The 26,204-nt window shown below is 43.6% G+C and overlaps 1 long non-coding RNA gene across 1 annotated transcript in view; it reads left to right on the forward strand.

Moving 5' to 3' along the window:
• Window positions 1-25,939, forward strand: part of LOC119851613 — a 53,061-nt gene extending 27,122 nt beyond the window's left edge. The window contains exons 2-3 of the long non-coding RNA XR_005291309.2: window positions 1,553-1,865; window positions 24,977-25,939. This is a non-coding gene — a long non-coding RNA (uncharacterized LOC119851613). The remainder of the gene's footprint in view (window positions 1-1,552; window positions 1,866-24,976) is intronic.
• The last annotated feature ends 265 nt before the right edge of the window (window positions 25,940-26,204 follow it).

A 26,204-nucleotide genomic window follows, 5' to 3' on the forward strand; every position in this document is an offset into this window, starting at 1 on the left:
TCTGCATTTTGGGCAAATTTGACACAAGTTCATGTCATCTTCATGGCCATCAAGAGGTCTCAGAGGCTCTGTGATATGGCTGTAGCATTGTCATGTATCATCTATAGAGTATTGTGAACTGATGCACAGTTTGAATCTGGAATAACCCTGGCAAAAAGTGTAAAGTTCGTACCTCTCTGGAATGAGGAAGTTACTCACCTTGTGCAGTAATGATGGTTCTTCGAGATGTGTGCCCCTACGGGTGCTCCAATGTAGGTAAAGCTGTGCCCCTGCGCTTTTAATCAGAGAATGTAGGTAGCAGTGTCTGTTTGGCCCGCACATGCACCCTCCCTCCTTCAGAGTCTGCCTTGAGACTATCTAGAGTTGCGCAGGCAAACTGCCCTCCAATTCCTTCTCTACCTCAGAGCCCCTTGTTGAGAACTCCGAAGTAGAGAGGAAGAGGGTGAATTGTGGAGCACCCATAGGGACACACATCTTGAAGAACCACTATTACTGCGTAAGGTGAATAACTTTTTCCAGTAGGGTCCCTATGGGTTTTCCACTGTAGGTGACTTCACAGCAGTATTCCCCATGGAGGGCGGAAGCTCCAGAATGGAGTCTATTGATGATTACACTGTGGAACTGAAGATGGTTTCAGAGGCTGAGTCTGAAGTAATTGTGTAGTGTTCCACGAAAGTATAGGCAGAGGCCCAGGTTGCTACCCCACAGATTTCTGAGATGGGGACATCTTTAACAAACATGACTGAAGTAGAAGCAAATCTCCTGGAGTGTATGTGGGTTTCTGATGGGGGCAGCGGGTTACCCACATAACAGAGCTCAATACAACTGTAAACCCATTTGGAGAGTCTTTCAGCTGATATTGCGCAGCCTTTGGATCTTTCTGTTAATGAACAGAAGGATTTAGGAGACTTCCTAAAGTCCTTAGTCCTGTCCAAATACCATGTTGTCATGATGTGGTTTTGGGGAAAAGGTAGGGAGGTGATTGAGTTGGTTCATATGGAAGGACAGGGTTGCTTTGGGGAGGAATTTCAGGTGTGGCCTCAGGGTGACTGTCTTTTAAAAAGTCTGCGAATGGTGGGAGCACCATTAACGTTGCTATTCCCCTATTCATCGTGCTGAGATCATAGCCACCAGAAATGCTGTCTTCATGGGCAGGTGTAGGAGGGAGCAAGTGGCCATAGGTTCAAAGGTTGCCCTAGTTAGACTGTTCAGAACCAGATTGAGATCTCATGTTGTAGAGGGTGATGCAATGTATGGGAAGAGGTTTCCCATGACCTTGAGGAATCTGCATGTTGTTGGATAGGCAATACTGAGCATCTGTCCAACTGATCATGGAAGGCCATTGTGGCCACCAGATGTACTTTCAGCAAGCTAAGAGAGAAACCAGTCTTTTTGTGGTCTAGAATATAGTCTAGCCTCAAAGGGAGGGAGGAAGATGTCAGAACTACTTGTTGGGAATTGCACCACATTTGGAATTGTTTCCACGTCCGCAGGTAGGTGCGATGAATCATCAATTTCCTACTGTGCAGTAAAAGCTCTTTCACCTCCTCAGAGCATTCTCTCTCCGAGTGTTCGAGCCATGAAGGAGCCAAGCCTGGAGGAGAGATGAGGAATGGGTCGAAGAAGAACTGGAGGACACACTGCCAGCTGTATAAGCTATGGGTACCAAACTTACTTCAGACATGAGGGGGCAGTCAGTATGACTTTCACTCTATCTTGCCATATCCGTAATAGGACATTTGGCATCGGAGAGAATGAAGAAAAGGTGTATAGCAGCTTCTGCCCCGTGGAAAGATGATAGAGTCCCTTACAGACTGGTTCCCCAGTCTGGCTTTGGAGCTGTAGCAGAGACATTTCTTGCTCCGGTAAGTAGCAAACAGGTCTGTTGTTGGGGTTCTGCATAGGTCAAATATGCCATTGCTGGGTTCATCTCTTATTCATGGTTGTATGAGAAATTCCAAATGGGACTGTCTACTGTCACATTTTGTGCCCCTGGCAGGTAAGCGGCTGAAATGAGCACATTGTGGTGGATGCATCAATTCCAAAGTTTCAGTGCTTCCGTGCAAAGGGAGGGTGATCTGGCGCCCCCATGGTGATTTATGTAAAACACGCATGCTATACTGTCTGCCATGACTTTTGTGTATCTCTGATGAGTAGGAGAAAGTGTGCACAGGCATTTCTGATGGCTCTTAGTTCCAAAAGGTTGATATGGAGAACCAATTCCATGGGAGACTACTTGCCCTGGGCTTTGTGGTTGTTTATGTGAACTCCCCAGCCTATTAAAGGGACATCTGATATTAGAATCAGTGTTGGTGGGGATTGTGTGAACGGGATGCCTGCACTGACGTTTGATGGTTCTTTCCACCAGTCCAAAGAGTGTCTGACCCTGGAGGGCATTAACAGTAGCTTTTTTAGCCCATCCTTGCTCTGAGAGTAGACAGATCTGAACCATATATGTAAACATCTCATGGGAAATCGCGCGTGTGGGGTCACAAGTGTGCATGTCACCATGTGCCCGAGAAGCTGGAGGCAATTCCTGGCTGATGTTTGTGGACTGGCCTGGACTGTCTCTGAGACTCATCAGGGTGTTGAATCTGTGCAGCAAGAGGAATGCTTTTAGAACATCGAGCTCGGCCCCAATAAACTCCAGACGTTGTACTGGGGTCAAGGTCAATTTCTGGGTATTGAACTGTAGACCCAGCCGCACTACTATGTGCATGGTCCTCTGGCTGGCTCGCCGGGTGTCTTCCAAGGAACAGGCCCTGAGAAGGCAGTCGTCCAGGTATTGGTATATGATAATCCCTAGTGTTCATAGGTGCACCACAGGGAGAATACCCTGCGTGCGAACAAGAGACTGAGTGGGCGCACTCTGTTTTGATGATGGTCCTGCCAAAAGGTAAATCAGAGGAATCTCCTGCGGGACAGTCAGATTGAACCATGGATGTACGCATCTTGTAGGTCAAGGGCTGAGAATCAATCTCCGTGTTTCAGAGAAGGAATAAAGGCTGCTAGTGTGAACATATTGAACTTTTGCACCTTCACATATCTGTTTAGTGCCCTTAAATCTAGTTTGGGTCTCCAACCTCCTTTTCTCCTATGGATCAAGAAATATATGGAATATATATCTGCCTCTGAGGTGAGTAAGGACCAGTTCTATGGCCCCTAGGCATAACAGGTGATCTATTTCCTGAGGTAATAGTCTCACTTTCTTTGTACAGTGTAGGTAGCTTTTCGGGCCAGTACTGGTTATATAACACTTCCAATTGGTCAATCAGTTTCTTGTATCCAGTTTTGTCACCTGTCCTGCCTTCAGAAGACAGCATACAATTTCACAAATTTCTAAGTTATAAAAAAACTATCTCCTGTGAATTTTCTTGTTGCAAGGTCTTTCTTCACACAAGTGCACTCCCTGAAACATATCCTCTTCAATGGCATTCTGACACTGCACAGAATATCTCTCTTGCTTTTCTACCATTGCTTTGAACATCAATATTTGTCGGCAGATAGCTCTGTGAGAATCAATGATTATGCAGTCATGTTTTAACAATTTGAGAGAATTCCGACAATTCCTGCACTGCATCATATATAATACCAAGATTACTGATGAACTGATGTGATGATAACCGCTTGCTTAGATCTGCATAACTTTGGCGCATTGCACTGTCACGGGAAATGCCTTTAGCTACTGAATTAAAGTGCTTATTCAGAACTGGATATGCTTTCCAAACAGCTTCCACCATTCTAAAGCTTGATGCAACCCATCTAGTGTGTAACACTCAGCCTATTTGCAAGGTAAATGTCAAGAGCTACTGCACACTCTTTTATCTGTGATCAGTTTTTTCCAGATATGCTATAGCTTGTCTAGCAAGATTTTAAAGTGATTTGTAACTCCCACATCTTTCATAACATCACTGACTGCAAGCTCTAACTGACAAGCAGAGCACTGCTATGCTATAATATTCGGAAACGTGTCTTGCAACCAGCTGTCAACACCAGTACTTTGCCCAAACATCTCTGAAGCACCATCAGAAGCAACTGCTACTCTTGCACTTGGCAAGAAAGTCTTAACCTTTCTGAGCGCAGACAATAACCTGTTCACTACTCCCCACTGAGCTCAACAAGGTCGACAAAAACAGTCACAGGAGCCTCCATACCATCTAACTGCATCCGCATATACACAACGAGAGCACTTTTTTGGTTTAAGGCTGTGGCTTCATCAAGTAAAAGACTCACTTTCGGAGCAAGTGCTATAATTTTGTGATTTTGAATGTTAGAGCATACCACATTGGAATGCAAAATCTGCCCCATGTCCAGTCCATGCAACTGCTGGCAGTCCATTTCTTCTTCAAAGCGCCTGTTGCACTTTGTTTCTCTATACGCAGTACAGAAGATTTTGACCTCTGTCAATATTTGAGCAGACGGGGCATTTGCAGCTGTTTGCACTAATGTGTCTTTCTTTGACCGCTCTGAAATACCAGAAGCTGTGACATGTGCTTTGGGTTGTGCATATTCTCCTATCTTTTTCTGGGATACTTTCTGTTGCTTGATTTTATCAGTACAACAGGACCTGCCACTAGCTTCTATCTATTCTTTTATCAAAGGGGTAGCCATGTTAGTCTGTATCCACAAGAACAACGAGGAGTCTGGTGGCACTTTAAAGACTAACAGATTTATTTGGGTATAAGCTTTCATGGGTAAAAAGCCACTTCTTCAGATACAACATCCATTCTTTTGACAGCTTCATTCCTGCAGATTTTTCAGGACCCAAGTTACCAACTTGCTGATACACCCTATACCTGAGATTTGATCCATTTATGACTAACCAAAGGTACTGGCTTTGGGGGGAAAAAATTGTTCACGTTTCCATCCTGCAGGAAGTAAATCTTTATGAACTGCAACATGCTGAGCTGTTTCATCATCTTTCTTACTAGTGCTCAGAATCACAATAATCAAAAACGCTTTCTATGCAACTTTCGCCTGCAGTTTTGTGAACTTACTTTTCTACTGTACAGCTGATACTGACACATTAAACAGAAGTACCTGGTAAATCTTCTTGTTCTTTTCTGTGGGTTTTATCATTCATCTTTGTGTCTGTTTTCTTTCTTTTTTTTTTTTTTTTTTACTAGCCGACTCATTCTCACTTACACCCCATTTAGAAAGATACAACCATATCTTCTTCTTGCGACATTATCACAAACACTAATGACGCTTACCGCCTCAACGAAAACTATTGGTTGCTGAATGGAGCGCTGATGCTAGTGCATCATGTAAGCAGCAGCACGGCACTCTGGGGATGTTCCTCTGGCAACTGAGTGATGTGTGAGTGGAGGCCGAATGTTGAGCTACTGCTGCTTGACTCTCTTACACACACGGAAGAACTTGCAGAATGGATACAACTTTGGTTGAGAATTTTAAGAAAAACACATTTCAGACCAAAAAATAGAGATTTGTTTTGCTTTCATAACTGATGTGGCAAGCCCACAGATGCCGGGGTTATGAACTGCCAAGCATAGAAGTGCCAAGGCTCAGTCCCAGCACACATTAAACACTGCAATATGCCTTAAAACTTCCTTGCTGTAAGCAGTTTGCATTCCAGGAAGCTGTACCATCTCCCTGTCAATGTGTGCTTCTTACCTTGTAAACGTGCTTGCTATGTAGGCATCGCCATGTTCCGTACTGTTTTTGTGAGAATGAGTCTTCACTTCTGGGGGGGGGTTCCAGTCAGAAAAGCCTGGGATTATGTAGGTGCTAAAATAGGACATGAATAGCGTTTGCACATAAAACAGAATACAGCTCCACCAATGCCTCTGATAACACTCTCCATTTGGAAGTTTTCATCCGAAAAGAAGGGGTGGGAGATATTGTTTCTGATGTTTGTGCTGCTGCTCAGAACCTACAAATTGGTCATTGTAATTTTGAAAACAGAATGTATCCAAAAAATGTCCATTGTATGCAAAACTCCGGTTATCAAAGAAGGCCATTTAGTTGGGTCTTGTTCAATGCTAACAGGAATATTATCCTCTCTATCACTGCTATTTTCACTGCCTTCTGCACGGACACATGGTAGGAAAAATGGGTCATCTCTTTCATCATTGTTTTTGTCCTGGATTTCAAGAACACTCGCTTTTCCTTTTGCTGTCTCCTGAGGGAGCAAGTTCATATCCAAGTTCATAACACATTATTTTCTGAGGAAAATGGTTCAGTGTCTGTGGAAGATGATTCTGAAGCAGTAGTGAAGAAATAGTAAGTTTGGGTTACTTAGTGTGCAATCCTGTCATTAGCAGCCGGGTGACCGAGGATTAGCGCCTCCAGTTAGCGCCCCCAACTTCGCACCCCTGTTGCCAGCAATCAAAAGTCTGAAAAAATGAAACTTTAACTGTGAAAGCTTAATAAACTGGGACAAAATCAGTATCAACAGGAGGCATACATGTGTTTTTTGTTATTTTTAGTATTAGTGTGAATATGATCAATATCTCCCTTCTATATAGTGTGTATTTCGAGTGTTGGAGGCACTCTAAGAAATCAAAGGTCAGGGTTGCAGCCCCCTCAGGTAGTTCAGCCTCGCCTAGGAGAACTTAACTTACTGTAAAAAGAAAAGGAGTACTTGTGGCACTTTAGAGACTAACAAATTTATTAGAGCATAAGCTGAAGTGAGCTGTAGCTCACGAAAGCTTATGCTCTAATAAATTTGTTAGTCTCTAAGGTGCCACAAGTACTCCTTTTCTTTTTGCAAATACAGACTAACACGGCTGCTACTCTGAAACCTTAACTTACTGTGTAAATGAGAGGCAGTTAATTAGGGCAGGGAAGCACTTAGAGGTTATCTTTCCTGAAGACATTTGATGAAACTTTGAATGTTTCCTAAACTTGTATTGTTCCATTCCAACTTGGCTGATATTATTTTCCTTTACAGTCTGAGCATGACTTGTGCCTGAACTGCGTCTTCTGCACTAGGTACTCTTTTTTTTTTTTTTTTTTTTTTTTTTTTTTTTTACTTTTTTTGGTGGTTGTTTTGCTGCTTGGCGGTTCATGAGGAGCACTAGTAAACTTTACTCTAATGGCATTCATAAACCAGTGGACAGATATGTCAGCCAGGGAAGGTAAAACAAAGCCCCAAACTATAGTTAATGTCCTTTCCTCTGGCCTGCTTTATAAACACAAACGGATGCAAAGCAACTTGTAACACTTCAGTCACAGCTACCGGAGGACTTTCCAGCATGCTGACAGCTGGAAGGGGACATGAGACCTCCTCCTGGATAGGCACCCATGTGGCTGCTCCCCCTGTACCTTTATAGCATACCCCATATGTAACAAGCAGGGAACCTGGGTTCCTTATAAATAACAGACAGAGGTGCTCTTTAAGCCCCAGTATGTATCTTGTCACAACATATTTCCAGCCTAACATAAACTATAGCTCTTGTGCTGTGTCTGCAGGAGGTCAGATCAGACCGCTGGGCTGACGGATCCGTTCAGTAGCCTCCAGGAGATTGAGAGGTGGGGCGTTCGTTAAAGTAGGTATTGATGTTACCTAGGCAACACTGACAAAAAATGCTGCCATTAATTTGGCTCCACTACAAATATTTACATCTATGAAAAGATGTTTGAGGATGGCACAACGGTAGCCATGGTTGCCTGGCATGTTAGCTGCCATTGCACTGCTGGGAAACATTAATAATCTGTAAGACTATCTCATTAGCTTTGCAGAGGAGAGATGTATTCCTGTCTAAATGCAGAAGCCTGTTAAATCCTGCAGCCTCCTCCCCCTCCTCTGTTGAGAATATAAGATTATTTTGGCTGTTTAATTCATTAACAAAAATATCATTGAGAGAGAGAATTGAGGTTGCTATATAAATAACCTGATCATGAATGTTGCATTAATTTAAACTTGCAGGTTAACGTTCATTTTGGTTGTATGTGCATTTCACTTGCATTGTTTATTATTTTTATAAGCAGTTGAGTCTAATTAGCAGAAGGAATCAGAATTCCTATGTTGCCACTGTCAGTCTGCAGTCACATGTGAATATGTGATTACCTTCTTGAGGTATCTGTGTTGGTACAGAGTGTTTGAATATGTTCTCTTGAAATTACCTTTCAGTTTAAACGGATTATCAATTCATGCACATATTGTAGCAAGTCTACTCTGCTTTCTGTTTGAAGTATGTGTTGCAAATTAAATCACTAATCTTCAATCAATTCTGCATTTAAAAATGTTGATTTTAGTATACTTGTATAAGCGAAAACTATTCATATTTTTTTCAGTAATAGTAAAATAGCATGAATGGCTTTTTACAGTTATGAGACTTCTAGGAAAAAATAATGCCATGTATACTCAGGAAAATTCTGATCACACTCCCATGGTACAATTACTCTTGCAGAAGACACAGAAATCACAATGCTGTGACTCCTCTTTTCTGAAAATGCAGTTGAACCAAAGCTGTGTGATATATTTCACATGGAGTCAAGTCTTAAATGTATACAGAAGAAAAGAGGGAACAGCAGTTGTGTAGAGATGGGGATATTTGGGGGGGGGGAAAGAGGAACTGAAAGGCGGGCATCCTAAGATGGTGCAGATCTAAGACTGTGCTGTAAGCGCTAAACAGGAATATCCCCCGACCCCCCCCCCACCTCCACAACATATACTAATAATTAATAGGGGCCTTCCTTGAGCTGCTCAGGGCCCTAAGCAATTGCTTAGTCTGTCTATGCCTAGCACCAGCTCTGGCTGCGAGCTCCCTGAATGTAGCAGTATGGAAAACATGAATTGTGTGTCTGGATGGAGTAGAACAAATGTAATCTTAGCTGAGCTGACTTTTTTGTTTTCCTTTTTTGCATTTTCTTGCTTTTGTGGTTGAGGCAGGAATATTATCTGTACAGCAACCGTGACTCTCAAATATTTTGTTGTGGATGATTTTTTTCATAGCTGGTAATCATTCCATATCCTATATATAGGGTGTATGAACTGTGTTTTGAATAATTTTCTACATATAATGTTCTTGATCAAAGTGGTTCCCACACTTTTTATAAGGTGACCAACCAATTCCATTTTGTCCTTTTTTGAGACCCACCATTACACTCTCTCTCTCATATTTATAAAGAAGGGGCTCAGCAGGTAGTCGCTGAAGGTGGAAGGGTAAGGAAGAAGAGAAGAGAGGCTAGCCCTATAGAAAAAGGGGAAGAGTCAAGGGAGACTACACCAAATATGAGCCCCAGGAGGATACAGGATGGGTTGAAGAAGATTGTAAGGAAAAATAGGAATGGAAAGAACTTGCAGCCAGAGGGAACAGGGGAGAGACTGGAGAATAGCACTGTCACCAGGAAAAGGCAGGTCTATGTGATCGGGGACTCTTTATTGAGAAGAATAGACAGGCCTGTAACTAGAGCTGATCCTGAGAATAGAAGGGTGTTCTGTCTTCCGGGTGCTAAGATACGGGATGTAGACCTGAGGTTGAAAAGGATCCTCAAGGGAGCGGGAAAGAATCCCCTAATTATCCTTCATGTGGGAACAAATGATACAGCCAGATTCTCGCTGGAAAGTATCAAGGGAGACTATGCTAGGCTGGGGAAGACGCTTAAGGAAATTGAGGCTCAGGTGATCTTTAGCAGGATCCTTCCTGTTCCTAGAGAAGGGCAACAAAGGTGTGACAAGATTATGACTGTCAACAGATGGCTTAGGCAGTGGTGCTATAAGGAGGGCTTTGGGATGTATGGCCACTGGGAGGCATTCACGGACAGAGGTCAGTTCTCTCAGGATGGACTTCATCTGAGTAGGGAAGGAAATAGACTTCTAGGATCGAGGCTGGCACAACTGATAAAGAGAGCTTTAAACTAGGAATTGGGGGGAGATGGATGGGAGATGTCCAGAAAATCTCCACGCCAGATTTTAGCATTGAGAGGGAAGAAGATGAAGTAAGAAAGGATACAGCCATGGGTAGGAGAATGTATATAAGGAGCGAGGGCGGTGTGGATACTAGTCTAATAGGTTATACTGGCTGTAGAATGACTGTGCCTAATAGGGTACAAAATGTGAGCGAGGCCAAACAGCAAAAATTAAGATGTTTGTACACCAATGCGAGGAGTCTAGGTAACAAAATGGAGGAACTAGAGCTACTGGTGCAGGAAGTGAAACCAGATATTATAGGGATAACAGAAACATGGTGGAATAGTAGTCATGACTGGACTACAGGTATTGAAGGGTATGTGCTGTTTAGGAAAGACAGAAATAAAGGTAAAGGGGGTGGAGTAGCATTGTATATCAACAATGAGTTAGAATGTAAAGAAATAAGAAGCGATGCAATGGATAAGACAGAGTCCGTCAGGGCAAAAATTACATTGGGGAACAAAACTAGTAAAGCCTCTCCTACGATAGTGCTTGGGGTGTGCTATAGACCTCCGGGATCTAATTTGGATATGGATAGAGCCCTTTTTAATGTCTTTAATAAAGTAAATACTAATGGAAACTGCGTGATCATGGGAGACTTTAACTTCCCAGATATAGACTGGAGGACCAGTGCTAGTAATAATAATAGGGCTCAGATTTTCCTAGATGCGATAGCTGATGGATTCCTTCATCAAGTAGTTGCTGAACCGACTAGAGGGGATGCCATTTTAGATTTAATTTTGGTGAGTAGCGAGGACCTCATAGAAGAAATGGTTGTAGGGGACAATCTTGGCTCAAGTGATCGTGAGCTAATTCAGTTCAAACTAAATGGAAGGATTAACAAAAATAAATCTGCAACTAGGGTTTTTGATTTCAAAAGGGCTGACTTTCAAAAATTAAGGAAATTAGTTAGGGAAGTGGATTGGACTGAAGAACTTATGGATCTAAAGGTAGTTGAGGCCTGGGATTACTTTAAATCAAAACTGCAGAAGCTATCGGAAGCCTGTATCCCAAGAAAGGGGAAAAAATTCATAGGAAGGAGTTGTAGACCAAGCTGGATGAGCAAGCATCTTAGAGAGGTGATTATGAAGAAGCAGAAAGCATACAGGGAGTGGAAGATGGGAGGGATCAGCAAGGAAAGCTACCTAATTGAGGTCAGAAGATGTAGGGATAAAGTCAGAGAGGCTAAAAGTCGAGTAGAGTTGGACCTTGCAAAGGGAATTAAAACCAATAGTAAAAGGTTCTATAGCCATATAAATAAGAAGAAAACTAAGAAGGAAGAAGTGGGGCCGCTTAACACTGAGGATGGAGCGGAGGTTAAAGATAATCTAGGCATGGCCCAATATCTAAACAAATACGTTGCCTCAGTCTTTAATAAGGCTAAAGAGGATCTTGGGGATAATGGTAGCATGACAAATGGGAAGGCGGATATAGAGGTAGATATTACCATATCAGAGGTAGAAGCGAAACTGAAACAGCTTAATGAGACTAAATCGGGGGGCCCAGATAATCTTCATCCAAGAATATTAAAGGAATTGGCACCTGAAATTGCAAGCCCATTAGCAAGAATTTTTAATGAATCTGTAAACTCAGGAATAGTACCGAATGATTGGAGAATTGCTAATATAGTTCCTATTTTTAAGAAAGGAAAAAAAAGTGATCCGGGTAACTACAGGCCAGTTAGTTTGACATCTGTAGTATGCAAGGTCCTGGAAAAAATTTTGAAGGAGAAATTAGTTAAGGACATTGAAGTCAATGGTAAATGGGACAAAATACAACATGGTTTTACAAAAGGTAGATCGTGCCAAACCAACCTAATCTCCTTTTTTGAAAAAGTAACAGATTTTTTAGATAAAGGAAATGCAGTGGATCTAATTTACCTAGATTTCAGTAAGGCATTTGATACCGTGCCACATGGGGAATTATTAGTTAAATTGGAGAAGATGGGGATCAATATGAACATCAGAAGGTGAATAAGGAATTGGTTAAAGGGGAGACTGCAACGGGTCCTACTGAAAGGCGAACTGTCAGGTTGGAGGGAGGTTACCAGTGGAGTTCCTCAGGGATCGGTTTTGGGACCAATCTTATTTAATCTTTTTGTTACTGACCTTGGCACAAAAAGTGGGAGTGTGCTAATAAAGTTTGCAGATGATACAAAGCTGGGAGGTATTGCCAATTCGGAGAAGGATTGGGATATTATACAGGAGGATCTGGATGACCTTGTAAACTGGAGTAATAGTAATAGGATGAAATTTAATAGTGAGAAGTGTAAGGTTATGCATTTAGGGATTAATAACAAGAATTTTAGTTATAAATTGGGGACGCATCAATTAGAAGTAACGGAAGAGGAGAAGGACCTTGGAGTGTTGGTTGATCATAGGATGACTATGAGCTGCCAATGTGATATGGCTGTGAAAAAAGCTAATGCGGTTTTGGGATGCATCAGGAGAGGCATTTCCAGTAGGGATAAGGAGGTTTTAGTACCGTTATACAAGGCACTTGTGAGACCTCACCTAGAATACTGTGTGCAGTTCTGGTCTCCCATGTTTAAAAAGGATGAATTCAAACTGGAGCAGGTACAGAGAAGGGCTACTAGGATGATCCGAGGAATGGAAAACTTGTCTTATGAAAGGAGACTTAAGGAGCTTGGCTTGTTTAGCCTAACTAAAAGAAGGTTGAGGGGAGATATGATTGCTCTCTATAAATATATCAGAGGGATAAATATAGGAGAGGGAGAGGAATTATTTAAGCTCAGCACCAATGTGGACACAAGAACAAATGGGTATAAACTGGCCACCAGGAAGTTTAGACTTGAAATCAGACGAAGGTTTTTAACCATCAGAGGAGTGAAGTTTTGGAATAGCCTTCCAAGGGAAGCAGTGGGGGCAAAAGATCTATCTGGTTTTAAGATTCTACTCGATAAGTTTATGGAGGAGATGGTATGATGGGATAATGGGATTTTGGTAAGTAATTGATCTTTAAATATTCAGGGTAAATAGGCCAAATCCCCTGAGATGGGATATTAGATGGATGGGATCTGATTTACTATAGAAAACTCTTTCCTGGGTATCTGGCTGGTGAATCTTGCCCATGTGCTCAGGGTTTGGCTGATTGCCATGTTTGGGGTCGGGAGGGAGTTTTCCTCCAGGGCAGATTGGAGAGGCCCTGGAGGTTTTTTTGCCTTCCTCTGTAGCATGGGGCATGGTTGACTGGAGGGAGGCTTCTCTGCTCCTTGAAGTTTTGAACCATGATTTGAGGACTTCAATAGCTCAGACATGGGTGAGGTTTTTCATAGGAGTGGTGGGTGACATTCTGTGGCCTGCGCTGTGCAGGAGGTCGGACTAGATGATCAGAGTGGTCCCTTCTGACCTTAGTATCTATGAATCTATAAAGAAACTATTTGCTATTTTTTAAATCCTGTAACTGTGCAACAGAAATATTGATTTTGTATTAACTTCATAAAACATTACTGTATCCAATATACAACAGTGAAATAGAACATGCAGTTAAATCAAAATCAGCCACTAATTCAAACAAGAAAGAAAGAAAGACAATATTACACGCTTGCCACTGTACATTATTAATGAGCAGGATGTCCTTTATTTGCTTTGCACAACCTTTCAATTCTTGGGTCAGTTTTGGAGAGGCAGAGTCTGAGGTAATTTCAACAATAAGTTTGTTGCATTGTTTGGTCTTATTTGCTGTCAGCACAGAAAAGCTGGTCTCACACAGACCAGCAAAATGGTAAAAAGCACATTTACTGCTTTTTCTGACAATTCAGGGTACTCACATCTAACTCCCAAGCAGAAAGTTTCCAATAACTGGGAAGGAAATCTTAACATCAGAGAACTAGTCAATCAGCTAATCCTTTGCTTTGCTATTGGGGAGAATGCTGACTTTTTGAGTTTACCGAGAATGGGTCCCAAACCCAGTCATTGCAATCAGATTCCAATTCAGGGAAGTAACATGACCATTTCTGGTGAGACGCTGAGTGTGTTATGATGTTTTGTTTGATGCTATCAAACAGAATGTTGTCAGTGCTGTCAAGGTATTCTGAAAGAAGTGGAAACATGTCTGCAACTGCATTCTCAATTCATATGTTCCAAACATGAAGTTTCCTCTGGAAAGCTTTTATTTCATCTTGCAAAAGGAAAGTATTGGTATTATTACCCTGCAAAGATAAATTTAGCTGTATTTGCTGTGGAAAAGATATTCACAAGGTAGGCAAATCAGGCTATCCAAGCTGGGCAGTGTCCTTTGCCTCAGTTTCCCACCTTGTGGTGTGAAAGCCTGACAAAAAATGTCCTGTCAACATGTCACTCCCCCTTCCCTCCACGGCACCCCACTCACAGTTGGTTGTCCTTGGTCAGTGAAGTCCCAGAGTTCAGATGTGCGTTCACTAAGAGCTGAAACCCTAAGGCCTGGATTAAGTGGTGGAGTGGAACATCAGAACGCAGCCATCACAGAAGTGCCGCGAGCAGCAAGCAACAGCAGCCGTAACAGTGGCAGAGGTGGCAGTGAGCTGCAGACAGTGGCCAGTGGAGGCAAAGAAGACAGCGGCAGCAGTGGCCAAAGGCAGTGGCAAGCGACAGCAGAGAGAGCAGCAGCAGTGAGCCCGCTGCAGAGGTAGCGTCTGCTGCAGAGGGGTGGGAGGTGAACCCATGTGAATGCACCTCTGAGCTCCGGGTCTTTGCTCACCTGGGACAGCCAACTACAAGTGGAGTGCAGTAGAGGGAAAGGAGAGTGCACATCTGTACAGCTGTCCATGCTCTTTTTCCAATTTATATTGCTGGTGATTTTCAATTCGTTTAGCAGTTTGAAAATTTCCTTTCCTGTCGCATGTCTCTGCAGAAAAGCATTTCTTCATTGGAGTCACCCTTCCACTCGCACAAACTGTACTAGTTGGCTTTTTGAAGCAACATCAATTCATCCAGTCGTTGCATGTATGTACCATTAACCTTAATGCTGTCAATGAGCTGTATTTTGATAGCACATAAATTCTTCAGTGTTACACTGTCAGATAAGGGATGGAGTACTTGTGGCACCTTAGAGACTAACAAATTTATTAGAGCGTAAGCTTTCGTGAGCTACAGCTCACTTCATCGGATGCATTTGGTGAAAAATACAGAGGGGAGATTGATATACACACATAGAGAACATGAAACAACGGGTTTATCATACACACTGTAAGGAGAGTGATCACTTAAGATAAGCCATCACCAGCAGCGGGGGGAGGGGGGGAAGGAGGAAAACCTTTCATGGTGACAAGCAAGGTAGGCTATTTCCAGCAGTTAACAAGAATATCTGAGGAACAGTGGGGGGTGGGGTGGGGGGGAGATAAGGGATGGTTTTCAGTTTTTGGGCAGCTTCATGACTTCATAAATGTCAATAACTGCTGGAAGTAGATGTTGTTTTTCAATCAGGTGAGATTTTTTTGTTGTTTCACTATCCTGAGTGATACAAGGTAGGATGCCCTCAGCGCCGGTGCAGCTTTAAATAAGCAGGCTTTGTTGTTGTGTTTTTTCTCACTGTTTGCATAAAAAGAAATTCACTGATTTATAAATGTGGATGTCTTATTCAAACGGTGCTGCAATTTCCTTGCCTTCAGTGACTCATTTACTAATACTTCAGAACATACCAGGCAGTGTGGTTTTGGATTTTCTTTGGGCCGACAAATCCAAAACCAAATTTTAAATAATTCTCATCATACCTCCTGATCACAGACTCTGGCATTTTCGCCTTTGGTTCTCTGCTAGTGTGTTTGCTGTTTGTTTCACTGGATTTTTACTCAAAGCATATATATAAAAGAAAACAATCCATTTTTAAACTCACTCATTACTGTGAATCCTTTACAGAGAGTCATACACCCAGTATGGGTTGCATAAGCTTTGGAAAGTACCATGGACAAGATTCATGCAACCAGCTATGCTCTCAAATGGATTGCACATCACCCTTGCCAAGTATTAAGTCAACTATGTGTAGGCCTGCTCAGATTTTAACCTTTGACAATGCCACATAGCTTCTTTAAAAGAATAGGCTTAATGTGCAGCAAGGGAGATTTAGGTTAACTATTAGGAAAAATTTTCTAACTATTAAGGTAGTTAAAGTCTGGAGTAGGCTTCTAAGGGAGGTTGTGGAATCCCCCTAATTTGAGGGTTTTTTTTAAAAAAAGGAGGTTGGACAAACACCTGTCAGAGATGGTCTAGATTTACTTGGTCCTGCTTCAGCACAGGAGGCTAGGCTTGAAGACCTCTCCAGGTCCCTTCCAGCCCTATATTTCTGAGATGGTAAGTTTTAACCTTTGACAATGCCACATAGCTTCTTAAATCACAATCAGATGATTCAGGGTACATCCTGTCACTTTCTAATTAAAATTGTACAAAACACACATGGGAAGTAGGCTGTGTAGTGCAAACATTTCTGAGGAGCTGACATTTGACCTCAGTTCCGTGTATATGGAGAATGTGGTCACATTTGATATTCACCACTTCCCCTTTTTTTCCAGAAGTATGTAAAACAATGGAGGTTACAGTTCTTACTGCCCAATTCACTAATCCTGATTTTTTTTTATATATATATATATATATATATATATATATATATATATAGTGTCATAGAATTAATATAGAGTTAATTGGTAATTCCAACATTACTTCCATTCTTGCAGTTCAAGGCACATTGTGGTGTAGCTCTGCAAAGCATTTTGGGGCATCTTCAATATTACCAGGTATAAAAAATGGGCTATAATCCAATTTGTCAATTTTTATTTTCTAAAATTTCTTCTTGTTCCTTATCAATGATTATTTGTTAAAGGCACAGCAAACTTTCAGGATTGGTATTAAACACATAGAGGATAAGAATCTCTTTTTAGTCCGATTTCTTTTTAAATTTCAGATTTAAAGTGTTCTTGCTCACTCACAGCAAAGTGTGTCATCTTTTCACTTTTAAAATTTCTTCTTCTGGCCTATTGTCAACAAGTATTGTCTTCAGTATCTGTATGTGGGCAGGATCTTCAGCCTGTCTTATTTATAGTTAACTCGTCTTAACTAAAATTCTTCCGTAAATTTACATTCCCAAAATTCTCTCTGGTAGTCTTTGTGTCAGAGCAACTCAACATTTTGTATAAGAACAACACTCCCTCCCCCCTCCAGTAAAATGTGTGTGCTTTTTTATTGGCAAATAGCTGATTTAGACTGTTCTTCAGGATTTCAGATGTACGAAAGCAAAAATGAAATTATGTACCATGCTTCATGTACAATAAGTATTCTTCAAATTCTGCTTTAATTTCCAAACAATTTCTCCCGTCAATCTTTTGTTCTTGTTTTCCATGCTCAAAAGGTAGCAACATTAATCTGTGCAGAGTAATCCCTCTACATGCAGTCACACGAATATGAGCTGTTATAATTGATGCATCTGAGCCAAAGTATAAATCAGAACTGTCTGCAGTTTCAACAGCACCAATAGCAAAATGTAACGGATTCTTTTGCAAACAGTGGCATGATTTCATTCTTATGGTTTGCAGAATGTATCCGTGTATCATGTACACTTTAGCTGTACTATGGTCATTTGACATGTATCTGCAAATGCTCTGGATCTTTTGTGATGTCATCCTGTTGTGCGTACTTCATCCTACATGGAAGTGTCACTGTTCTTCATTTGAATGGGTTCTCCAAGTTGATCTTCATCCTCAATTTGAACTTCAGGCAGCAGTTAATCAGGTGTGTGATCTTCCAGATGCCTTGTGATATTTTCCTCTTGACAGGAGTAAATTCTCTGACTATTCAAGTTCCTCAAAGGGCCAGTGGATAAGTCTGTAACAGCCCTTTGACAAACTTGAATTACCTCCTTTCTTCTTCAGGGTAAGAACATAGCAAGAGTAGAAATGTTTTCCTCTGTACTTCAGAGGTACCTCCTCTTTAGGTCTTAGATAAATCAATGAGGCCATTTTTTGTAACAGGTTCTATAGTTCCTGAAGTGGACAGGAAAGGGGCAAGGAGTAGAAATGGATAGGATGCCCTTGGACCATGAAGCCTAGTACCCATTTGTTGGCTGTCATGCAGCCCAAGCATAGAGAAAGGTGGTTCCCAAAGGTGGTTACAGGCTCCTGGGTGATTCCCCATGCCTCTGTCAGACCTGCTGCCCTGGAAAGCATGCTAATGTGTGACCTCCAATTTGAGGCAGAAGAAAAAGAAGGGGATGAAGCTGAAGTTTCCTCACTACATTTGTGAAAGGAAAAAATGTTTTGAACTTGTAAAGAAAGTACGGCCAGACACTCACTAAGTTGTGTAGGCAAGAGCATACCGAGGAAAGTTTTTGGTTGTTCCACTGACATCATTGGACATTGGATCAGTCACTGAGTGTCTTCCATCCATAAATGTTTGAAGGAACAAGAGATGCATCCAGACAATAGCTATCCACTATTATCACCAGGAAGCTGATTGTGGTCCAAATTGCATTATTGCAATAGTGTGTTCCTAATTTTCCCCAACCACTTGAATAGTTTCTTGCACCATCTGTATACACTGCAATTTATCTCATGAAGGTTCTTCACAATTAGCTGCTGGGATGTCACTGGCATTTGCCCATATTTGGCAAGGCTTGATAACTTGTGAACAGAAGTAGTGGCTAAATTAATGAAATTGTCTGCTGCAAATAGTTTTCCCAGCTCTGGCCACAGGCCAGATTCTCAGCTGGTATATTATGAAGCCATACTGTATGGCACAAGTTGAGAGTCTAGTGCAGGGACTTCAACTAAAGATCTGATCTTCTTTAGAGTTCAGAGAATTCTGGTACTTTGAAGAGTACATAAATATTCAGCAGCTGCAACCAGGAGAAATTCATGCAGCCACCCCAGCATCTGTGATGCCATTTGACGAGAGCTGGGAAACAGTCAGCTGTCGTATAGACAGGTTGTTGTGTTTTTTTTTTAAGACTCAAAATCTGCTTGTACACTATATAATTAATTTCCTTACAAAAACTTAAATGCTCAGCTGGTAAAATGCAGCTGCTTCAAATTAGAAATCCATGCAGTTCAATGCAAGGCTTTAAAGCTTTTTCAGTGTTCAGCTCTAGAGTATTTTCTATATAATGAGGTTTTAGTCACCATGGATTCTTCCTTTTGAGTTTAGGGTAATCAGTACCTCTTAGCCTGCTGGGGCCTGAGTCTAGACACAAATGGACAGATCCTGATGACTGCTGAGATCACTGAGCCACCAGTGTGACCTCAAAGGGGTACAGCAGGGTTCTTCCGTACAAGGGTTTGAGGAAGGGACATGACAACAGCCAGAAGGCAATGCAGTCCATTGATCCCTAGCTGGCGGAATGGTCCATAGGTGTTAGCTCCACTTTGGAGTAGCCCTGTAGCTCTTTATTTAGCCAAGGCCTTGTTCAGGCTCAGACAAAGTGTAAAGGAGGGTAGGAGTCACTTTTCAACAGCTGCACAGAGTGTGATTAAGGCCATACACCTGAAAAGAAGAGAACCAAACCTTTAGGGACACAAAAAAGCAAACTTAAGCATGAACGTGTTTTTAAGGGGTGGTCGCTGAGGTCTCTTTCCCTCCCCCTTGCACATTTTTAAATATGGCATAGTATACCAATCTGTCCAGAAGATCATTACAGCTATACACTACCCTCCCTATACATGTGGTTTCTTTCTAGTCCTTAGGGGGACATAGGGAGCGTATTTGTATGAACACTCCCACTTTGCAACTTGCCACTGTTGAGGAGAAGGGATTTGTTCTGAAATTCGCATGTTCTAGACTGCTGTTATTGACACCCTGAGATCGGACTAAGCAAGTCTGTACAGGGATTTAAAAAGCACTTTAGGAGATTCTGAACCACATGCTAGCTGAGTTTCCTGAGGATCATCTCATCTATGGATATCAGAACATCTACTACCTTGTTTAAAAGCCAGCAGGATAAATACATTTTACTAGCCTTTCAAGCACTCTGTGTCTGAGCTGTGTTAAGTATTCTTCCTTTCAGGAAAGAGAGAGGGTTTTTATTTTTTCTTCTCTAAGTTCCATTTATAAGTGTCCGCAAAAAGAAAAGGAGGACTTGTGGCACCTTAGAGACTAACAAATTTATTTGAGCATAAGCTTTCGTGAGCTACAGCTCACTTCATCGGATGCATTCAGTGGAAAATACAGTGGGGAGATTTATATACACAGAGAACATGAAACAATGGGTGTTATCATACGCACTGTAAGGAAAGTGATCACTTAAGATGAGCTATTACCAGCAGGTGGGGGGGAGGAGAAAACCTTTTGTAGTGATAATCAAGTGGGCCATTTCCAGCAGTTGACAAGAACATCTGAGGAACTGTGGGGGGTGGGGTGGGGGGAAATAACATGGGGAAATAGTTTTTACTTTGTGTAATGACCCAAGGATAAAATTATTTCCACATGTTATTTCCCCCCACTGTTCCTCAGACATTCTTGTCAACTGCTGGAAATGGCCCACCTTGATTATCACTACAAAAGGTTTTCTCCCCCCCCCCCCACCTGCTGGTAATAGCTCATCTTAAGTGATCACTCTCCTTACAGTGTGTATGATAACACCCATTGTTTCATGTTCTCTGTGTATATAAATCTCCCCACTGTATTTTCCACTGAATGCATCCGATGAAGTGAGCTGTAGCTCACGAAAGCTTATGCTCAAATAAATGTGTTAGTCTCTAAAGTGCCACAAGTCTTCCTTTTCTTTTTGCGAACACAGACTAACACGGCTGCTACTCTGAAACCTGTCATTTATTAGTGTGTAATTGCATTTATACTTCATTGTAGAACTTCGGAACCCAACAGATGGCAAAATGCAATGGTTAGTATTGCTGATTTGGTTACGACAATCCACTGATTGTCTGGGCACTCTTCAGATATGCAGACAAGCACTGCAGGCAGAGAGAGGATACAAAAAAAATGGTCCTGCATGAAGGGATTTTGCAGCAACAGAGGACTATAGGCCTTTGCTTCCTGCAGCGAAAGCTTCCCCATGGACCAGTGAAAAGGAACATGTTTTACAAGTCACGGGAGAGAAATCAATATAGCTAGAGGCAGCATAGACCACCAACAGCAATTATTATGACTCAGCTAACTGGGTGAACCCAATAATAATATGGTATGAAAGGGGGGAGTGCTATACATACACCGCGTGACGAGATCGGATTTTCTTCCTAATGAAAACTGGGTGTTGTGCTGTTTCCAGTTGCATCAGCACATCTCAGCTATGTTTTGAAAAGCACATACTGTTAGAACAATGTATAGTTAGGGTCTGATCCACAGCCCAGCTGGTTGACTTCCTTCAGGTTTGGATCAGGCCCTGAGAGTACGTCTACTCTGTAGCTGGTAGTATGTTACTCAGCTTGGGTAGACAGACAGGGGCTAGCTCTGCTTGAAAGAGCATGCTAAAAATAGCTGTGTAGCTAAAAATAGCCTTTTAGCTGTGTAGCTAAAAGGCAGCAGTTCAAATGAGCCTCCTGAATACAAATTCACCCAGACCTCTAGAGTACATACCCAGACAGCTAGGCCAAGCTGCCACCCATGTTACCCTGGTGACAGTGTTATTTTTAGAGCTCTAGCTTGAGCAGAGCTAACACATTTTGGTCTACCTGTGCTGGGAACCATGGTCCCAGTGCAGCGCAGACATATTCTTAGACAACTGCACCCAGAGAGTTTAGCTTCTGCTTTGGCCCCATTAGGAACAATGGTACAAAAGGAATCTCACAGGTGACTACCATTCCCTTTATGTATGCACACATTGTTATGGGCTGGGTTTCAGACAACCGCGCTTTGCACATATGCAGTAGAACCAGAGCCGGCTCCAGCTTTTTTACTACCCCAAGCGGCAAAGACAAAAAAAAAAGAAGCAGGACCTGCCACCGAAGAGGGAGAGAGGGAGTGAAGGACTTGCTGCCAAATTGCCGCGGAAGACGCAGCCATGCCACTCCAATAACAGACAGAGTGCCACCCCTGTCTATTGGCCGCTGTAGGCACCTGCTTCCTTCACTGGTGCCTGGAGCCGGCTCTGAGTACAATTATTTTATTTGTGAATCATTTGCTTTCCTTGTTCAAGCTAATCTTCTAGCTTGCTATTTATAGGCTGCAGCTGCCAACTGAAAGCCAACAAAAATGGGAGCAGTAAGACAAAACAGTTTGTTAAGCGCTCCTTATACTGCAGGTAATGGTGTCAGGCCAATCAAAATGTACAGTTAATTATCCCTCCAGAATAATATGATTGCCCTGCCATGTAAAAGGCTGTGATTCTGCAATTCATGTCAATGGCAAAACTCCACCACTGCTTTCAATGGGAGGAGGGTTGTGTTTATCGACTAGTAGTACAATTCGAAATTCTGTGAAATGATTTTACCCTCTTAAAAAAATATAATGAACTTGACTCTGCGTGAGTGTAACTCCAGTCCAATACCTACAAGTCAGTGTAAGCATTGTGTTTCTCATTTGTGAGTGATGATTTTAGATTACTTTAAAAGTTGATTCTCTCCATCGTCTGGAGGATTAGTGGGGGCACATGATAACTTCTTCCACAACTCTTAGAAGCTCCTCCTATTCAGAGTGATTAATACTCTGCTCCACTGCAGTGAAACTGCTTGCAAGTTGGAGTGCTAATTGCTGAGGGGAACAAGGACAAGGTCTAGCCCAATAGTACTGTCACTGAATAGCATCCAGTCCAGAACTCCATTCCAACAATGAGTCTTTCCTATGAGGCTGTGACTTCCATGTCTGTAATGAATTCCTTCATAGATGGGCCTTGACTGCTTGAGAATTGTACTCCTGGCAAAGTGGACATAAATGGACCCCACACGGGCATATTTTTTAAACGGCAGTCCCGGAAGTATGCAGGATTCTCTGGAAGACATCGGACCTGAGTTTCTCTCTTGCTTCTCCCCAGTTCTGAAGCGTGCACACCTGTCTTTAATAGCCAGCTTGGCAAGGTGTTAAAACAACAGGAGGTTTTCACCGACTTCATTCACTTACTCAGAGCTCAACTGTTAGTGGAGCACCTCGGGGAACCTTGGTGGCTTATGAGTAGTTTAAGGGAGAAGTAGCAGAAGGAAGAAATGATTTTAAATTGTGTCCCCAGAATGGTGTAAATGAGGTACAGGGACGGACCACCTCCCTTTAGCCAGAGAGCAGTCACAGCCCGGCTATAGGAGGGCAATCTTCCACCTCATATGTCAAGAAAGAGGCGCCTGTCTTGTGTTGTGATGCCAAGTAAGGCGGTGGGTTTTTTGTAATGAGGGCTTGTAGCAAAGCGAAGGTTGAAGACTCACCGGCGCGACGCTTCCTTCTGGTCATCCTGGGAATTAGCTCTTTTCCAGAGTACAGAGCATCCTCTGCAGGCCAGTGTCTCACCTGCCGCTGGCCCCGTGTCCCTCCCAGACCCAGTGCCCTTTATCTCGGGGCTCTGCCCCAGCAGTACCCCCACACTCTGGGTCTCCCCTCCCTGGGGAACCCCCAACCCTGTAAACCCACCTTGCCTCAGTGGCTACTGCCAGTCATCATCCAGCCCCCGCTCCCTGGGGCAGACTGCAGTCTGTAATGGCCACGCATCATTGGCAAGAAGGTTGGACCAGCTGCCTCTGCCTAACCTTGGGCTGCACCTCCCAGCCCCAGTATCTGCACAGGCCTTCACCAAGGCCTGCAGCCTGGGGGTTTACCAGGCTGGAGCTCCCCAGCAGCTCTTGCCTTTCCCCAGCCCTGCTCCACTCCCAGTACCCCGCACTCCCAGGTAGCCAGGCCCTTCTCTCTGCACAGCTAGAGAGAGACTCCTCAGCCCCTGGCTCACAGTCAGTGGTGAGCTGGAGCCGGTTCGCACCAGTTCGCTGGAACTGGTTGTTAAATTTAGAAGCCGGTTGTCCCTCACGGAACAACCGGTTCTAAAAGGGCTTCTAAATTTAACAACCGGCCAAAAGTGGCGCCTTAGGCGCTGACTCCATGGGTGCTCCAGGGCTGGAGCACCCAAGGGGAAAATTTGGTGGGTGCAGAGCACCCACCGGCAGCTCCCCGCCCCGTGCCCGGCCCCAGCTCACCTCTGCTCCGCCTCTGCCTCCTCCCCTGAACGCACCACCCGCCTCTGCTTCTCTCCCCCCCCACCCCCAGGTTTCCCGCGGATCAGCTGTTCGTGCGGGAAGCCTGGGGGGCGGGGGGGCTGAGAAGCAAGCAGTGGCTTTGCGCTCAGGCCCAAGGAGGCGGAGGCGGAGGGGAGCTGGGGTGGAGGGCACAATGAGGGCCGCCCGCGCCGCAGCAGGTAACCTGGCGGGGCGGGGGGGGAGCGCAGGGGAACCGCTCCCCGCCCCAGCTCACCGCCACCACCCTGGGCCTGAGCGCGAAGCCGCCGCTTGCTTCTCAGCCGTCCCTGGCTTCCCGCGCAAACAGCTGATTCGCGGGAAGCCGTGGGGGGGGACCTCGGAGAAGCAGAGCCGGGCGGCGCGTTCAGGGCAGGAGGCAGAGGCGGAGCAGAGGTGAGCTGGCGCTGGGCGCGGGGCGGGGAGCTGCCGGTGGGTGCTCTGCACCCACCAAATTTTCCCCGGGGGGTGCTCCAGCAGGGAGCACGCATGGAGTCGGCACCTAAGGTGCCACTTTTGGCCGGTTGTTAAATTTAGAAGCCATTTTAGAACCGTTTGTTCCGTGAGGGACAACCGGCTCTAAAAGGGCTTCTAAATTTAACAACCAGTTCCAGCGAACCGGCTCCAGCTCACCACTGGCTGTGAGCCAGGGGCTGAGGAGTCTCTCTCTAGCTGTGCAGAGAGAAGGGCCTGGCTACCTGGGAGTGCGGGGTACTGGGAAGAATGTCTGAGGAACAGTGGGGGGTGGGGAAATTAACATGCAGAAATAGTTTTACCCATGGGTCATTACACAAAGTAAAACTATTTCCCCATGTTATTTCCCCCCACCCCACCCCACCCCCCACAGTTCCTCAGATGTTCTTGTCAACTGCTGGAAATGGTGTTATCGAGGGAAGAGAGCAGAGTGTTCTTACACCCAGGATGACCTGTAGGATGACCCATGGAATGGTTGAACATGTTCAGTGTATCTGACTTCTGAGATGGCTTGATAAGGAACTGTGTTGATTCTCTTTAACTAGGTGCCAAGTTTTTATTGGACAGTGCTGGCAGCGACAACCCGATCAATGGTCCAGCCTTCACCCTAAGGATTTCTCAGACTCACCTGGAGTTATCGTGCTAAGCCCATCTCTACTGACTCCAGGCCTTGCAGTTCTCGATTGTGTAAGAGTCATGAGCTGGGCTAATGAGGAGCTCATGGCACTTCCTGGCTTGCACCTTCAGATGGGACAGCCTGAAGAAGCACTCTGGAGCACTGATGGCTTTGCTCATACCTTCCCATAAGTCACTGAGCAAGTCCAAATCATCAGCAAGGGCTGCAGCTGTTACTTTTTTCAATCTCACAAGATTTGCCGTTGTTCATTAAGCTAACACCCTTCATTAGTGTTAAACTTAATTGGGTATGTTTAGCCTTTGACTTCTTTTGAAATCAAGATCTTAGTTTTAGATTCGGGGCATGTAAAAGTTGTAGACAATTTACCCAAATCTTCTGTTGAATTATTATGTACAGGGGCTGGAGAGGCAGGGGTAGGTGTGTGTGTGTCCCTTCACCCAGTTGTTCACCAAACCTATCCATAATCCTCCCCTATCCCTTGTGCAGACCGTGCATCCACAGTACACCACGTGGATCCAGGCTCTACACAAGGGATGGGGGAAGATTATGGGGTGTAGAGAAGTGGGGGAAACAGCTGTAGAGCTGACTGATTCCCTTTTATGTGTATTGAGGGGAGGGATCTGTAATGCAAGATGCCCCCTCTGTGTGCAGATCTGAGGGGTAGAGGGCAATCCAGAAACCAGGCTGGGTATTGCTAGAAATTACTATGGATTATTGTATATTACTCTAAATTATTATTAATTACTTTCAAAATGGACTTGCTCTCCTGCTCCTACGGAAATGAATGACTAATTATAGGTGGTGCTGATTTGGGGGCTATTGTATTTATTGGGTGGGTCCATGAGCTGGATGGTGATTTTTAAAGGATTTAACCAGGTAACACATAATCAGACTGTATAAAAGTGACATACACTTTGAAATTGTCTTGTCATTTCAGAGAGCAATTTTCCAAGACTTTTTCAGCACCTTGAGCTGTGTTAAGTTTATGCAGACATAAAGTTAATGGGAAAGCAAACTATCAAGTATTTCTTCAGAATCCAGTGCTGCATTTCTCCATCAGTTTCTCATGGAAACACAAAATTCTATGTTTCCCTTCCAATCATAAGAACATAAGTACAGCCATACTGGGTCAGACC

This window comes from Dermochelys coriacea, chromosome 2 (assembly GCF_009764565.3).
Source record: "Dermochelys coriacea isolate rDerCor1 chromosome 2, rDerCor1.pri.v4, whole genome shotgun sequence".
Classification (NCBI taxonomy): Eukaryota; Metazoa; Chordata; order Testudines; family Dermochelyidae; genus Dermochelys; species Dermochelys coriacea.